Here is a 17279-nt window from a genome sequence, read left to right as displayed (position 1 = left end):
TGACTGAAATTCTGGGCTATATGGGACCAAAGGATAGCAGGAGCTAAGAAATTAAATAAAAAACACAGATTATTTCGTGAGGCAAGATAGGCATGAGGTTTAGCAATCAAACTGAAATAATATGGAGTGGACAGACTGTTTAAAAGCTGAAAAGGGCATATATAATGAATCCTTTTCAGACAGAAGAAGACACATTGAGGGTGAATTTTTTCCCAGGCAGAGCAATAACTGGATTCTACCTTTCTTACTTAAAAACATTCAGCTAGAAACGATTATGAATGAACTGTAAACATAACAAGATACTCATAAAATAGTAATAATAACATATGCTAGACTCATACCACTTGAATCTCATGAATCAGAGCTACATCATTTCATTAATTCTCTAGCAAACTGTATAGTGAAAGCGTTGGGTTTTTCCTCCCACTTCTCCCAGAAATTCCCACCCTTTACAAATGCTTTACAATACAATACAATAAATAGACGTTTCAACTGGACTGATAAAGATAGAAAAGAGAACAACGTTCCCCTTGAAATTCTCTGATGACCAACTAAAAGGCCAAATCTGGAGCGTAGACCCTTTGAAATGCAACTGAAGTCATAAATAGGAAATCGAATCCTATTTCTCTGCCCTGGTGGATGTCTTTGTTTTAAATTTAGGCATGCTTTCCTATTTTACATTTTCCATTTGAATAAAAACTTTATTTTTAAATGAAAATGGCTTTTATAGTCCATCCTTCTTGTCATTGGATAATATTTGACCTGTTCAACAAAATTTTCTAATTTTTACACACTATCATACTCTTGAATTCCTTGTAACTCAGCAGTTTCCATACAACTGGCAACCTCCTTACTATGAGCATCTGCTTGCACATTACTCAAAGATATGCATGGGTCGCAGCCCTCTTATGCTCTTGAAGTTTCGCATCATTTTGTCAGTCTGTTTATTGCTATGGCAACAATCAATGGTTTCCTGAGGCTGCTGATCCAGAACATTGCGATCAAGAAATGCTTCACTGATACTTGCTTTCGTAGTGATGTCTATATGGGTGATGTTTCAATTTCCTTCAGCTTCTCCCTCAAGAAAACGAGACACCCGTTTCTTATAAGAGGCTTGTGAATACTTTGTAAGACTTTCTGCAAGGTTAATCATCTCCTGACTGATATCTCGCACTCTCTTCCAAATCTATTGCATATCATGAATCAAGGTACAAAGATCTGCAAAGTTTCCTGATTTAGTAATATCCTAGAACTCATTTTAACAACGTTCCGTGATCACTTCAGAAGGTGGAATTGCTTTCTGACCAGAAGTCTTTCTTCTAGACTCATTTTCAAGGATCCCTTCATTTGTCTTGCCTGTTTGAATAAAAACCAATTTTTTTTAACACAAATGCCTTTAACCGAAGCCTTAGCCTTTAGTGAAGGAAAAATACAACAAAAATTTGTTTGTCAACAGTTCTCCGCTTTCAACAGTTTGTAAGATACTTGGTGACGAGAGTGCCCACCAGCGACATGAATTGGATTGCATAAGAGTGCCAACATTCCATCTGTGCAGTCGCAGTTCTTATAATGATCCCAGTTCACAGTCCCACCTAAATAATATCACTTTCAATGCCAGTGATCCATATCCATTTGATTTCATCAATAAACTTACTGAGATTCCTAACATTCTCCGCACCAAACATCGATCAATGGAAACTTAAGATGATTTGATTTACTTAGAGTAGAGGGGTCATGAAATTTGGAATTTCGTTAAGGTAATGAGAAAATCTTCCTGTGGACTTTATGCGCTGCGTGCACCTCCAGTGCACCGCGCCAGAGGAAAAATACACTATGCGAAAACGCCCAATGCATCGCGTCGCGCCTATGCGCCGCACCTGCTCCCAATGAGCCGCGCAGACTTGTAAACAGAGTCTTGGTTTTCCATCTGTTGTAATCCCTAAACCAGTTTCAAATTGCAGTTAATGTTCCCGGAAAGTGCTTCTCAACGTTTTTGACATCGTTGACAAGTGGCGCCCTTGGATCATCAATAGAAATAGCAACAATTTTCCAATCCAATACACCTTCATCAACCATTGCTAAAGTAGCTAATGGCTTCACTTTGGGTACTCTTCCAATTTCAGCCTGTCTTTCCCCAATCTTCACTACATTAACTGGATCATTGTCATCAAATGCTCCTTTAACTTTTGCATATGCAAGAGATGAATCTTCCCATGTTCGTGGAAGCAATCCATAGTTCCAATTCATGTTATATGGGTAATATAGAAGTTTTCCCTTTTTAGTGTTTTGCTTGATTGGAAGTTTTCCCTTTTTGTAATAAAATGTATCTTCAGTTGCAACTTCTATTTTTGCACCTGTTTCCTTTGGTAATTTAGCCACAAAATTGATAACCCCATCTCCTAATTGCAATGAAATATCATGCCAAGGAGATATCTTCTTCCCAGTGTTCTCAAAAGAAGAAAACTTTGTAATCCAGAGTTTGTGGCTTATTCTCTCAACTTTGCTTTGGGCATTTTATATCATCGTTTTTCTGATTAACTGAATGATGGATTTCTGTTTGTCTTACAGGGTATAGAGCTGTTGAAGCCGAAACAGGGCTACCATTGAAGAGCTGTAGAACTTGAAACATTTTGACATATTTATTACAAAAACACATTTGATGATTTCTTCTTCAAAACCAGGGTTTTGAAGAAGAATCACTCTCGAGCATTATGGATGATGAAATTTTACAATGGAAACTGATTTGGAACCTCTTATGCGGGTGCTAGTATTATTTGGAAATTTGAAAACTAAATCGACAAAACCTGAAAACTCTAAAAGACTCTTTGCTGACCAAACAACCATCCATGACTATGAATGACTGAAACATTGACTTCGATGAGTTTCGATGAACTTTAATGGTCAGACACACACCAGCAGGTACATGACATGAGGGAAAATAAAGACAAGACCCTTCCGACAGATAATATATGCTTTCTAATGGAATGCAACCGGACTTGGAATGGATGAGACACATAAAGATGAAATGTAAAAAGAGTTTTTGATCTCTGACGGAGGACTGAACAGACCGACTCTAACATTGGCTCCAATGGGGATGGTAGCTCCTTGGAGGTGCCAAGAACCACAGAGCTTTGGGAGAGCAGACCGTGCCTACGTCCATTGGGCCATGGAGTCCATTATTTTGAAAAATCGACACAAGACTGTTAACTGATTTATTGACTAAAAATCTGACTAAATTTTGAAACTGAAATGACTGAAAAACTTGACTTTAACAAACTAACTCAAAGTGACTAAGACCTGAACTTAAAACTTAAAGCTTGGTGGTAGTACATGACCACCTGTGTTTCTTACAAGACAATATATGATCAAACTATATCAAAATGCCAATGTAACCAATCAAGCAGATGCCTTCTTGATTGATTCTCCTGATCAGATCTTCTGGTCAACAGTAGATACTTGTAACTGGGCATCCAAAAATATAGTCGACCTTTATCTCCCTCATCAGTGAATACTACAATAATCACCTTCACTGCTGACTGCAACAGATCTGCCATTGGATCCTGAAAAACATGAAGTCTTTCCTCCTGTTGAAAGAGAAAGGTGTCTTTTTCTCTTTCTTCTGATCTTTCTTCAAAATGTACTTCAGTATGTTCCTGGTCCTCATAAAATTCTGAACAGGTTGATGTGTGAATCTCCTCTTGAAAACACATTTCAAAAAATGAAACATATGAAGAGGAATTTGAAAGGGAATCCTGAATGGTCTGATCTTCGGTAGTCTGAATATATTTTTGATCATCTTCATATGATATGACAGCCAGATTCTCATGTTTCTCTTTACATTCATCAATCATAAGAAAAGAAACTTCAAAATATTCTTGAAACCCAACACTATCATTTATATCATCTACCATAAATTCATCCAGAGAAACCTTTTCACTTACTAGAGCGAAGATCTCATCTTGTTGTTCATGAACTGACTGGAATACCACTTTATGAAGGCTTTGTTTTGATGACATGAGAACGTTTGGATTCATTATTCTGTCTTCTTTATTCCAGATGATTTCAACAGCAGAGTTCCCCTTTGTGAGATTCAGCACAAGGTATTCTTGGTCATCACAATCTGAATCTAGATCTGAAATGGTTGACTTAACGTTATCACATTCTGAAAGTGAAACTTGACTTTCCTACATGTTGTTTTCTTTTATGGACAGATCTGAAACGACACTCTCTCTTTCCTCACTTTCAGCCATATGGAACTCTTCAACTTGCTGATCTATAAATCTTCTTACATGACTGTCATCATTTTCAAAAGAGGAAGAAGTTCCACCATCACCTTCTTGATCATGTGCACACTGCAGATTTGCGTTAACTTGAGCTGGAACATGACCGTTCAAGAGTTGATATATCTCATGTTCAGACAGAGGAGATAATACTTTTTGTTTTCTTCTGCTCAAACAACGATTGTCTTCATTAATTTCAAGTGAAGGTGTATACAAATTTTCCTCATACTGTTGATCCTTTTCCTGTAATTCCTGTTGACTGTCAAGATGCAAAACTCCTTCATCTTCCACCGTACTAAAATCTTGATACTGTTGCAAATTTTCCTGATCATCGTTATGCTGCTGAAATGGGTTTTCATACAGGGCTTCCATGATCTCATCATCCATGAAATTATCATCTTCATAAACTTTCTCAAGAGTTTCAATTAAACTATGAACATGGCTACAACAGTCCTGAACTAAAGCTAAGGATGGATGTGATTCTTTATACCTTTCAAAGAATATTGCATGAAAATATTTTAAACCATAAATAGACACCAGTGGCAAACTTTCATACCAAGATCGGGCTTCGTCTTCCAGAGTAGCCACAAACAGTTTCATCAAACAGTCTTCAGGAAAAGTGATCATTAATTTATGCACATGAATGTGAAATTTCACCAGATGAAGAGCAGCGCCATTACCTTCCACATTTCTGAACATAGGCAAATTCTTTGACCAATCTACTTTGGGAATTTTATTTGGAAAACCTGGGATGTGATCTCGGCTCATGGGAGCGCATCTTCTTACAACCCGATCCATCTTGAAAATCTTAAAGCTACTAATTTTCCTGCAGTGGAGTCACAATGAAGCATTGATTTCTGGACTTTTCAATGAATGGAGTCGCCAGGTGAATGATTTCAGCCTTCTTATGTCTGATCGTTTTCCACCATCAACCATCAAAGCTGCACTTGATACATGTACTGTGGCAATTAACAAGTTAGATGTCACGTTTACAAGCTAGACCAGAGATTGACTGAAGCAGCATTTATCTACTTGCGCTAATGCAAAGAAAAAGCGTTTCGAAGGCTACCTGGCATAACTTCAGGCTTCGTCTGTAGCTTATAAAACAAATGACATCAACAAGAAAACCATTTTCTTCCCCAGTATGGTCACCACTATGTTAGAGCCTAGATTTTCCTCAGGCTGAAAAGACAAGGTTCTAGGTCCACATCAAACCATGCTCAGCCTCGTAGCTAGCCCTACGAGGACAAGAGAGGGCTCTTTCCGGGTCACACTCAGTAAAAATACACAATAGGATCTAAGATGACTCAAGATGAATACTGATTTTAGGCTAGTAAATAGATATGAAAGAGAGGTAATTGATTTGAATGACTGAAATACTGCATTGTATGGGACCAAAGGACAGCAGGAGCTGAGAAATTAAATCAAAAACACAGATTATTTCGTGAGGCAAGATAGGCATGAGGTTTAGCAATCAAACTGAAATAATATGGAGTGGACAGACTGTTTAGAAGCTGAAAAGGGCATATATAATGAATCATTTTCAGACAGAAGAAGACACACAGAGGGTGAATGTTTTTCCCAGGCAGAGCAATAACTGGATTCTACCTTTCTTACTTAAAAGCATTCAGCTGGAAACGATTATGAATGAACTGTAAACATAACAAGATACTCATGAAACAGTAAGAAGAACATATGCTAGACTCATACCACTTGAATCTCATGAATCAGAGCTGCATCATTTCATTAATTCTCTAGCAAATTGTATAGTGAAAGCGCTGGGTTTTTCCTCCCACTTCTCCCAGAAATTCCCACCCTTTACAAATTCTTTACAATACAATAAATAGACGCTACTATGAGAAAACAAATTGACCAAAAACAAGGGTTTTTTTCAACTGGACTGATAAAGATAGAAAAGAGAACAACGTTCCCCTTGAAATTCTCTGATGACCAACTAAAAGGCCAAATCTGGAGCATAGACCCTTTGAAATGCAACTGAAGTCATAAATATGAAATCGAATACTATTTCTCTGCCTTAGTGGATGTATTTGTTTTAAATTTAGGTGTGCTTTCCTATTTTACATTTTCCATTTGAATAAAAACTTAATTTTTAAATGAAAATGGCTTTTATAGTCCATCCTTCTTGTCATTGGATAATATTTGACCTGTTCAACAAACTTTTCTAATTTTGACACATTACCATACTCTCGAATTCCTTGTAACTCAGCAGTTTCCATACAACTGGAAACCTCCTTACTATGAGCATCTACTTGCACATTACTCAAAGATATGCATGGGTCGCAACCCTCTTCTGCTCTTGAAGTTTCGCATCATTTTGTCAGTCTGTTTACTGTTGTGGCAACAATCAATGGTTTCCTGAGGCTGTTGATCCAGAACATCGTGATCAAGAAATGCTTCACTGATACTTGCTCTCGTATTAATGTCTATATGAGTGATGTTACAATTTCCTTCAACTTCTCCTTCAAGCAAACGAAACACCTATTTCTTATAAGAGGCTTGTGAATACTTTGTAAGACTTTTTGCAAGGTTAATCATCTCCTGACTGATATCTCGCACTCTCTTCCAAATCTATTGCATATCATGAATCAAGGTACAAAGATCTGCAAAGTTTCCTGCTTTAGTAATATCCTGGAACTCATTTTAACAATGTTCCATGATCACTTCAGAAGGTGGAATTGCTTTCTGACCAGAAGTCTTTCTTCTAGACTCATTTTCAAGGATTCCTTCATCTGTCTTGCCTGTTTGAACAAAAACCAATTTTTTTTTAACACAAATGCATTTGACCGAAGCCTTAGCCTTTAGTGAAGGAAAAATACAACAAAAATTTGTTTGTCAATGGTTCTCCACTTTCAACAATTTGTAAGATACTTGGTGACTAGAGCGCCCACCAGCGACATGAATTGGATTGCATAAGAGTGCCAACATTTCATCTGTGCAGTCGCAGTTCTTATAATGATCCCAGTTCACGGTCCCATCTAAATAATATCGCTTTCAATGCCAGTGATCCATATCCATTTTCTTTCATCAATAAACTTATCGAGATTCCCGACATTCTCCGCACCAAACATCGATCAATGGAAACTTAAGATGATTTGATTTACTTAGAGCAGAGGTGTCACGAAATTTGGAATTTCGTTAAGGTAATTAGAAAATCTTCCTGTGGACTCTGTGTGTCACGTGCACCTCCAGCGCGTCGCGTCGATTCTATGCGCCACGCCAGAGGAAAAATACACTATGGGAAAATGCCCAATGCGTCGCGTCGCGCCTATGCACTGCGCCTGCTCCTAATGCGCCGCACAGACTTGTAAACAGAGTCTTGGTTTTCCATATGTTGTAATCCCTAAACCAGTTTCGCATTGCAGTTAATGTGCTCGGAAAGTGCTTCTCAACGTTGTTGACATCGTTGACAAGTGGTGCCCTTGGATCATCAACAGAAATAGCAACAATTTTCCAATCCAATACACCTTCATCAACCATTGCTAAAGCAGCTAATGGCTTCACTTTTGGTACTCTTCCAATTTTAGCCTGCCTTTCCCCAATCTTCACTACATTAACTGGATCATTGTCGTCAAATGCTCCTTTAACTTTTGCATTTGCAAGAGATGAATCTTCCCATGTTCGTGGAAGCAATCCATAGTTCCAATTCATGTTATATGGGTAATATCGAAGTTTGCCCTTTTTAGTGTTTTGCTTGATTGGAAGTTTGCCCTTTTTGTAATAAAATGTATCTTCAGTTGCAACTTCTATTTTTGCACCTGTTTCCTTTGGTAATTTAGCCACAAAATTGATAACCCCATCTCCTAATTGCAATGAAATATCATGCCAAGGTGATATCTTCTTCCCAGTGTTCTCAAAAGAAGAAAACTCTATAATCAAGAGTTTGTGGCTTATTCTCTCAACTCTACTTTGGGCATTTTATATCATCATTTTTCTGATTAACTGAATGATGGATTTCTGTTTGTCTTACAGGGTATAGAGCTACTGAAGCCGAAACAGGGCTACCATTGAAGAGCTGTAGAACTTGAAACATTTTGACATATTTATTACAAAAACACATTTGATGATTTCTTCTTCAAAACTAGGGTTTTGAAGAAGAATCACTCTCGAGAATTATGGATGATGAAATTTTACAATGGAAACTGATTTGGAACCTCTTATGCAGGTGTTGGTATTATTCGGAAATTTGAAAACTAAATCGACAAAAACCAAAAACTCTAAAAGACTCTTTGCTGACCAAACAACCATCCATGACTATGAATGACTGAAACATTGACTTCAATGAGTTTTGATGAACTTTAATGGTTAGACACACACTAATAGGTACATGACATGAGGGAAAAGAAAGACAAGACCCTTTCGACAGATAATCTATGCTTTCTAACGGAATGCAACCGGACTTGCAATGGATGAGACACCTAAAAAAAGAGTTTTTGATCTCTGACGGAGGGCTAAACAGATCGACTCTAACAGAAGCTTTTCTGAAGACTTTTATTTTAAGTTTACTATTTTTGTTATATTAATAGGTTATTTAAACCCCTTTCATGCATTTAGAAAGGGGTCCAGAATTTTGAGAAGACATCTTTGAACTTGCACTATTGTTTATCCAAAGTTATCTAATTGAGAAGTTAAGCCTAAAATCTATATTTTCATAAGCAGAGTGCTAATGCATTAGGTACTATTATCTTTATGTTATCGCTATGTGTTATTGAATTAGATAGTGAATTTCTTATATGTTATTTCATTATATAAATGCTTTGAAAACAATCAGTCATTATCACTATTGATGTGAAGAATTGAATGATTTGTGATTATGTATGAGATAATGAGTTCTTTTATGTGATTAAGTTTTAACCAACTAAATTAATTAACTATTTAAATAATTGAGTTTATCATATATGATTTCTTTTCATAAAATTATTGAATGATCTACATTATTATATACTTTGTGAAACATTTCTTTGAGTCACATATAAAGAAGTTTTATCCCGAGAAATAGATAGAATAAGCTTATTTAGTAGTTTCATCATTAGCTATAAAATCATTTCATTAGTTCCATTGTGTTATTATAATAAATCTCTTTCAAACAAGAAATTGGTCCCTTTATACCCAGTCAAACCCACCAATTTCAAAGGAAACGAAGTTGCTTTAAGCTCCTAACTGGATGGTATTCCTCGATGTTGAGGCAGTCAAGCTCTAGCCTTCAACAGAGTGATAAGTTCTCATCATTGTCCTTTGACTAAAAGATTCTATGTGGTGTTTGACTTCATATCATTTATTTTCACTACATAGCTTTTGTATTGTAGTACCTTGAGAGCCATTATCATTATCAGTGGTTCCTCTCACATCTGTTAATGACTTACATCATTGGCATGTAATCATATGGTGTCTACCATGTTCGACTTCAACACATTTTTTCACATGGTTAGACTTGTACTATCAAGTGACAAGGTAGAAGACCCTAAATCTAGTTTCATCCATTTGGGCTACGATTTCAGGATTCATACAAGATCAAAAAGTATGATGGCTATGATTATCCATAAAGTCATCCAAGCATGGGTCCACCATCTATCATCAATGGACATGACTTTGATTATTGTACATGTAAATTGGTTTAAATGTTGTAGTATGGGTATGCCTACCTTAGCAATGATATCATGATGATAATGTATTGTAATAGATGGTGATCTCAACCAAACTATTCTTGATCCAAACTTTTCACAAGATGTTGTCTTAGAGGGTCTTTAACTAGGTTTAGAGTTAGTTGCACCAAACAAATCCCTACACTACTGGCCCTTTCAGCATCAATCCGCGGTGTGCGGACTGAAGTCTCATCCGAAGCAATATGGGGGGATGCTGGAACCAAGTTTCCGCACCTAGAGATTAGTGTGATGTGCTTTTGGCGACCTAGATATACCTCCGTGGAGGCCTCTATGCTCCTATAGCCTATTGCTACAACTTCCTCCAGTCGGCCTCTAGGCCTCCTTTAAGGTCTACGATTGGATTTTTCAGACCCTGAACAGATCAATTTGCTTAGATCTACTTAAATGTTCGATAAATTTAACAGAAAGCATAATAATCTTCACGTAATCACTTAACATTAATTGCGTTTAGTTAACAATGTAGAACAAGTAAATTCGTGCATCAATACATCATTATTTCATAAAACCATTATTCATCACAACATAAAGCGCATTCATACATAATAGAAGTTAATAGATAAAACACATGAATTTCTGCAACAATCTTCTTTATTGATATCTAGTTAAGCTTACAGACTCAAGACTTCCTTGCACACTTAGCTATAGGAGTCCGCACACTCAACTGCGAACACTACTCTAGGCCTCTACGCACTCAGATACGGAGCCTTTTCCTCCTCTAATACTTCTACTTCTGCGCTATAATTCTTCGCTTGTATCCATAGACTTCTTCTTCCTTGCCTTAGACATCCCTACAACACACCTATTTATACAATCCCATGGTCCACGGACCATGGGTAGATCTTCAAAATCCAACTCAAGTTACATAAAAGAAGGGTAAAACCCCTTTTGACTCTTAGCTAGATACATGCTCCGCAACCACAATTTGCAGATATTTTACATATTTTTACATCAAAACTTGGGCTTTTGCCCCAAAACTGACCCAGGGGACCCCATCCCAACAGAACCCCAACACAAAGATCGTGACTTGCCCTCAAGTCACTCAGCTAGTGCAGAGATCTAGCTGCAAATATCTCCCAACTCCACTTGCACCACTGCTACCTACCTGCTTCATGTGTTCGACCAGTTGCTCTGTGGTTGGTCCTTCAATGTCCTACTTGATCTTCTGTTGTGTAAGATGCAAGCTCGCTAACTTATCATGTATGTTGATGGAGACTTGGTAGGCTTCTTCCAACCAAGGATCCAACCACACCTTAAGGACTTCCTATTTTTTCTGTACAACTTTCACTTATGTAAGGAGTTTCTTCCCCTCCTGCAACTTGGCAAGGCCTTGTGTTGTAGCCACTGTGCGCATCGTCACTCGCACTTCATCGTATTGTTGTTGAAGCTCACGAATCTCTATTTTTAATCTTTGAAGGTTGGGATCTTCCTGCAAGGTCGTCATTACTTCCATGGCCTAATAAAAAAATGTTGTGCAGTCCACCACTGCGGCATTGACAGTAGTTATTCCATCCTTAACAGATGCCTCGCATTGTTCCCTAACTTCTGGTAGGGTTGAAGGTTGTGACCTAAGCTCCAGTTCTGTGATTTTCAAGTTGAGCTTGAACTGAACTTGGGACACTTCTGTCTCGGCATCGCGGACACTCGCTGCAAGCTTTCTGATCTTGGCCTCAAGCGGTGCTTCCTCCGGTATGTGCAACTCCGGCACTGTCATGCATGCCTCTACCACCACTACTGTCAACTGGGCGTTCTACGTGTGGATTGCATCCTTTTACTTTAATTCCTTTTCCTTCTTGATGAACATCTACTCATTTGCACTCGATATTCACTTATTACGCTGAGAGCGCACTGCTCCCGCGCTCATAACTCCGCTATCACATTTATCTGCAACGTGTGAATATACTCGTTGGGGACCGATGTGAGGTTGAGGCCGACGTTCGTCAGAGTACCTACGATGACCTTCTCATCAACTGATTTTGCACTCAATGACCCTTCCAGTAGCGTGACTGCTCGGAGATCCACTGACCTGACCATCTCGACAGCCTAACTAGTTCCTAGTGCCAGACTTGTCTGTGCGGCGCTCACCTGCCCTGCGCCCACCTAGATCCTGCTAGTCTAGATCTGTAGCTCGCACAAATTCTTCTAAAGAGTGCCCAGCAACTGCAGGTGCTTTTGTTCGAACTGCTGCAATAGTTTCGTTGTGGTATCGCGCACTTTATCTCCAATCTCATCGAGATCACCTTCTATGAGCATGATGGTATCCAGCGGTGGCTTCATTACCTCTCTGCCACCTCCCTGCTCTGATTGCTCCTCTTCCTCGGTTTGGGGTGAAGGGGATTTATCCCTCTGCTCAGAGTCGCATTGTTCCTCTTCGGCCTGCTACTTTGCAGTGCGCTATTTTTCCAGTCGAGCCTTCTCCTCGGCCTCCTTCATTCACTTCTCGGTCAACTATTGTACCACTTTCTTTGTTGCCTCCTTCTTCTTTTTCTCCGCAGAGCTCCCCGCGCCTTTTCCAGTGCATGTGGCCAGATCAGATGGAGAATGCCAATCTGTCGACCAGCGCTTGATAACCTCTTGAATGGCATCGTCTGTGGTAAGATAAGGCAGATCAAACCACTTCTGTTGCGGATCCTTCCGCGCCATGATATATATGCGGTGGAAGTCTCCCTTAAACTCCGCGTACTCTGATAATTGCTCAAACACAGTCGGGGACAACCGTGGTTTCTATTTGATGGCCATGTGAATGCTCACCTCCATCAACACCCAGAAAAATTTGGTCTCCGTGACCCGCACAGAGTCCTTTGTGGCCCAAAGGGAGGCAAACTGTGCAGCCTCCGACAATCCTTTCTCCAAGGGAGGAAACTGGTTGTCCTCCGGCAGCTCCCAAGCTACTAGCACAATGGAGAGCAAAAACCACACGTAGTGGAAGGTTTTTCTCTCATATTGAGCCTAGAGAAAATTCACAAGGAACTCAGTGCAGAGGTAGCGCGACCAGTTAAATTGCATGCCTTCCATGCACTGTGCTGCTAATGAGATTACTAGCATCGAAACCTTGTCCACCCGACACTTCCTCATGACCTTACCAGCAAGTATTTGTGTGGAAATTTTCACCATGTGGTTGGTGATAGACGTGATGGAGTACCCACATGGCTTCTTAACTAGCTTGACCTTCTCCTTCATTTGTTTTTCCAGGTCGTGCTCCTTGGTTTTTTCGCCAAACTCCTTAGCTGGATTCAAGCCTGAATGTGGTAGGAGCGTGATTGGGATGGGTGCGCTCATCCACAAACATCCATCATGTACCAAGGTCAACAATTTCTTGATAATGATGATATTGATGTTGGAGCGGTGGTAGTGCGGCACCCACAAAAGGTTCAATAGCCCCAACTTATTCACTTCGCGAATCCACTCGACTGGATCCAATGCAGTGACACCAGATTCTTTATAGTACACCCAATTCATGTAGTTCTTCATCGCGAGGTGGGAGAACCTCTCATAGTCCACCAAATCCTAGTCTTCCATTTTCAAATAGGGAATCCGTGCCAGGCGCGAGCCTTCAAAGGTGATACTTTCTTGTAGTAGGGGTGTATTTATGAGGAACTTTGCCGAATCCGAGTCTTTAGTGACCTTCACCTTTCCCTTACATAGAGGAATGTACTCCGGAAATTTGGATATGGGCTCCACGCCCTCAACATCTATATCCTCTGCGCCCTCTTCAGCCTCCAAATCTACGACTTTCTTCTTATCCTTCATTGACTGTTTATCTTTCCTATGGGCCTGGGTAGCAGAGTGATTCCTCGACGACTCGCGTACCAACATTGGTCTCTTCTGCTTGTCTTTCTTGGGATTGGGATTCTAACGCACTGGTGTAGGTTTTGGCCTAGGCAACCTCAGTGCCGCAGGCACAGGAGCCAGAGCCTCCATGCTTACAGCTTCCGAAGCTGCTCCCTCGAAGGTAACAGTTCTTCTGGTGCTTGCAGTCCTCTAGCGCTTGCACTCTCCCCTGGTCCAGACATGGTGCTGAGAATAATCTGCTAGGTATCCTTAGGCAAAGTATCAAACACAAAGCTGGTGACTAAATCTGCAAAAAACTGAGGATTCATAAATGACGAACAACACAGCTCAAAAATTCTAAGGATGCAAAGTGTTCTCTGTTGGATGGCCACATGTAATTTATATGTGAATTTGAATTCAAATTTGACCGTTCCCCCCAAAATCTATCCATAAATGCTGATTTGGCAGCAGATCTTCAAGGATTTCAGCCTTAAATTCCACCCCCCCGCTCCTCTTAACCGTCTCCTGGTTGTCAAATCATGAACATTGACTGTAACGGTCATTTTATGACTATGTTGTGTGGTGTCTCCCCTCATAACACGTCTCCCTTCACACATCTTTTGATACTGTGACATCCCCTTCCTCTGTGTAACACCTCTGTCGCATAGTTCCATCAACCGAGCATTGTAGTTTATAGTCTTGTGCTCCCTTGCAGCTGCCTGGAGCGCTAAGACTGTCTTGCTGTCATGTAGTCATTGGGTTGGATCCCTTATGTATGGCTTCAACCAATTTCCATTTACCCTTCTCGGAAATGGTTCTCCATTCAACTTTTTTGGGTTGTGTTATATTCTTTCCATGACAAGCCCACATAGTTAACTGGGGGTTAGAAGGGGGGAGGTCACAGGGAGTTTTAGGGGCACCTGTAACCCCACTTTATGGGGTCCGGGGAAGCGCCCCAGAAAATTTTGGTTTTGGAACCTATGTTAGGTTGGGCAGACCCACCTATGGTTTTGTGCATGATTTTCGCACATGTTTTTTGGACGCGATGGTTTTCAGTCCATGGTATTGGATGCTTTGGCATGTATAAATATGTATTGTAACATTGAAAGGAATATAATGAAAAAAGCTGGTATTCTCGGTCTTGGGATCTAGGGGAAAATATTTGTGTATATGTGTTTTATGTGTTATGCTCTCGCATTTTTTATTTTTTGTGTTTTAGAATTCATATGCAGGTAATTTTTGTACAGGGTTAAAACCTACAAACTTTGCAAATTGAATTATGCCACCATCTATAGTCTCTTTGACGACATATGGCCCCAGCGAGTGCATCTGAAACTTTCCTAGAAGCTTAGCAAACTTGCTATCATATAATAAAACCAAGTCATTTACCTTGAAGATGCGCAGTTTGATGTGTCGATCATACCAAGCTTTTTCGCGTTCCTTCTGAACATATTGATGGAATCCAACTAGAAACCTATCTTCTTCGAGCTCCATTAGCTGCGCAATCTGGTCTTCTAAGGCTGTGCGGTTCACCATTCCTGTGAAAGCCACTATGCGTAGGCTCGAAATGATATATTCCATCGGAATTACAACCTTTACACCATAAACCAATCAGAAAGGCATCTGACCTGTTAGCTTTTTACTAGTAGTTATGCATGCCCATAACACCACTGGTACGCACACGTCCCAATCATTCTATTACACGTTGTAAATATTCATCAATGCACTCTCCAATATCTTATTGAAAGCCTCAACTGTTCCATTGGCCTGAGGATGATATGGTGTACTTTTCAGATGGTAAACCTAGAACTCTTCTGTCAGCGCACTAATCGTTTCATTGAGAAAATGTGTACTGTGGTTGCTCATCAATACCTTCAGGCAATCGAACCTGGTCAACACATATTCAAAAAAAAACTTTGTTGTTGTTGCCCCTGTACAACCCTTCACAGGCTATGCCTCCACCCATCTGGTCAAATATTCTGTCGTGATGATGATGTAGCATGCACCTGTTCTCTTACTTGGGGGCTAAATCGGTCCTACAAAATCAATGGCCCATTTCTCAAATGGTTGCAGTGACACCTACGGATTCAACGATAGCTCATCCCTCCGCGAGGGCCTACCCACCCTTTGACATGCATCACATGCCTTAAAATATGCTTTAGAATCTTTATGTAGCATTGGCCACCACAACCTAGCGCGAAAAATCTTTTGCATTATTTCTTTCCCTGCATAATGTCCTCTCACAACTCCTCCATGAGCTTCAACGAGGATACTATCTCATTCAAAATCAGGCACATATCATCAAAGTATCTCATTAGATCCCATTTTACACAAATGTCCAGCAATTACTGAGAAATCTGTCACGCACACTACCAATTATTTCTTACGCTGATTGGTGTATCCTTCTGGAGTCATCCCTGTAGTCAAGAAGTGGATAATATCCGCGAAGTTGATAATATCCGTGAAGTGGTTATCCACTATGCATATAGTGAAGAGCTTCATGTCAGGCCGCCCTTCCTCCAAGTTAGTAGGCTCCTCCCCTGTTTCAATGCGTGTCAGATGGTCAGGTCTTACATTCCACCTTCCTGGTTTCACAATTTCCTCAAAATAATATTCTTGGAATAACAATAGCCATCTACATATTTTCCCCCCCAACACGAGCTTATTAAATATAAATGGTCTGTGTACATCTTGAAATGTTCGCCCAACAGGTAATGCCTAAAATTTTGGAGCACATACACCATATCCAATCCTTCGCACTCTGTCATCGAATAATTATTTTCATCCTTTGACAACTTCCTACTCACAAAGGCTATAGGGTGATCCAGTTCTAAATCGCCAGCATGTGTTAGCATTGTTCCCAATGCAATACATGAGGCATCAATGTGCACATGGAATTCTTTCTTCCAGTATGGGAAGACCAAGATTGGCACGATAACCATTTTCTCCTTCAAGACATCTAGACTGTGCTGACATTCTTCATTCCAACATAATGTAGCGACCTTCTTTAGAAACTTTTCCATGGGCAAGGTAATCTAAGCATAAGCCTTGATGAACTTTCGATAATATCCGGTATGGCCCAGCGTTGCGCACAACTCTTCAACACTCCTTGGGGCTTCCAAATTTATTATTACTGTGATCTTGGTAGGGTCCACCATGAGTCCTTGCTTGCATACCACATGACCCAACAAAATCCCAAAAGGGACACAAAACAAGCACTTCTTCATGTTCAGCTCAATCTAATACCTTCAGCAACTATCCAACATTAAGCGCAGATTGTCTACACGACACTTAACTAGCCCAAACATTGTCTAGCCATCGAAATAGACCTCAAAAAATTTGTGAATAAACTATTTGAATGCCGTGATAACTAAACATGAGAATATCATGGGCAAATTCTTGAGTCCAAAGGACATTAATATATACTGGAAACAACCCCATTCCATCGCGAAGGTTGTCTTACTCCTATCCTCTGGTGTGATCTTAATCTGATGGTACCCAGAGAACCCATCATTGAATGAATACGCTTCTTGTCCTCCCACATTGTCCA

At 39.9% G+C, this 17279-nt stretch overlaps 2 pseudogenes; both read right to left on the bottom strand.

The window, feature by feature from the left end:
- Positions 1 to 1718: 1718 nt before the first annotated feature.
- On the bottom strand, positions 1719 to 2629 carry LOC149182825 (soluble inorganic pyrophosphatase 6, chloroplastic pseudogene; annotated as a pseudogene).
- Positions 2630 to 7505: 4876 nt separating this feature from the next.
- On the bottom strand, positions 7506 to 11672 carry LOC149182824 (soluble inorganic pyrophosphatase 6, chloroplastic pseudogene; annotated as a pseudogene).
- Between the last annotated feature and the right edge of the window lie 5607 nt (positions 11673 to 17279).

Source organism: Pinus tabuliformis, chromosome 3_2 (genome assembly GCF_031772625.1).
Source record: "Pinus tabuliformis cultivar Carrire ecotype Pingquan chromosome 3_2, CPIR1, whole genome shotgun sequence".
NCBI classification, from domain to species: domain Eukaryota; kingdom Viridiplantae; phylum Streptophyta; class Pinopsida; order Pinales; family Pinaceae; genus Pinus; species Pinus tabuliformis.
The sequence above is the reverse complement of the archived record's forward strand: the minus strand, read 5'-3'. Positions and strand labels throughout refer to the sequence as shown.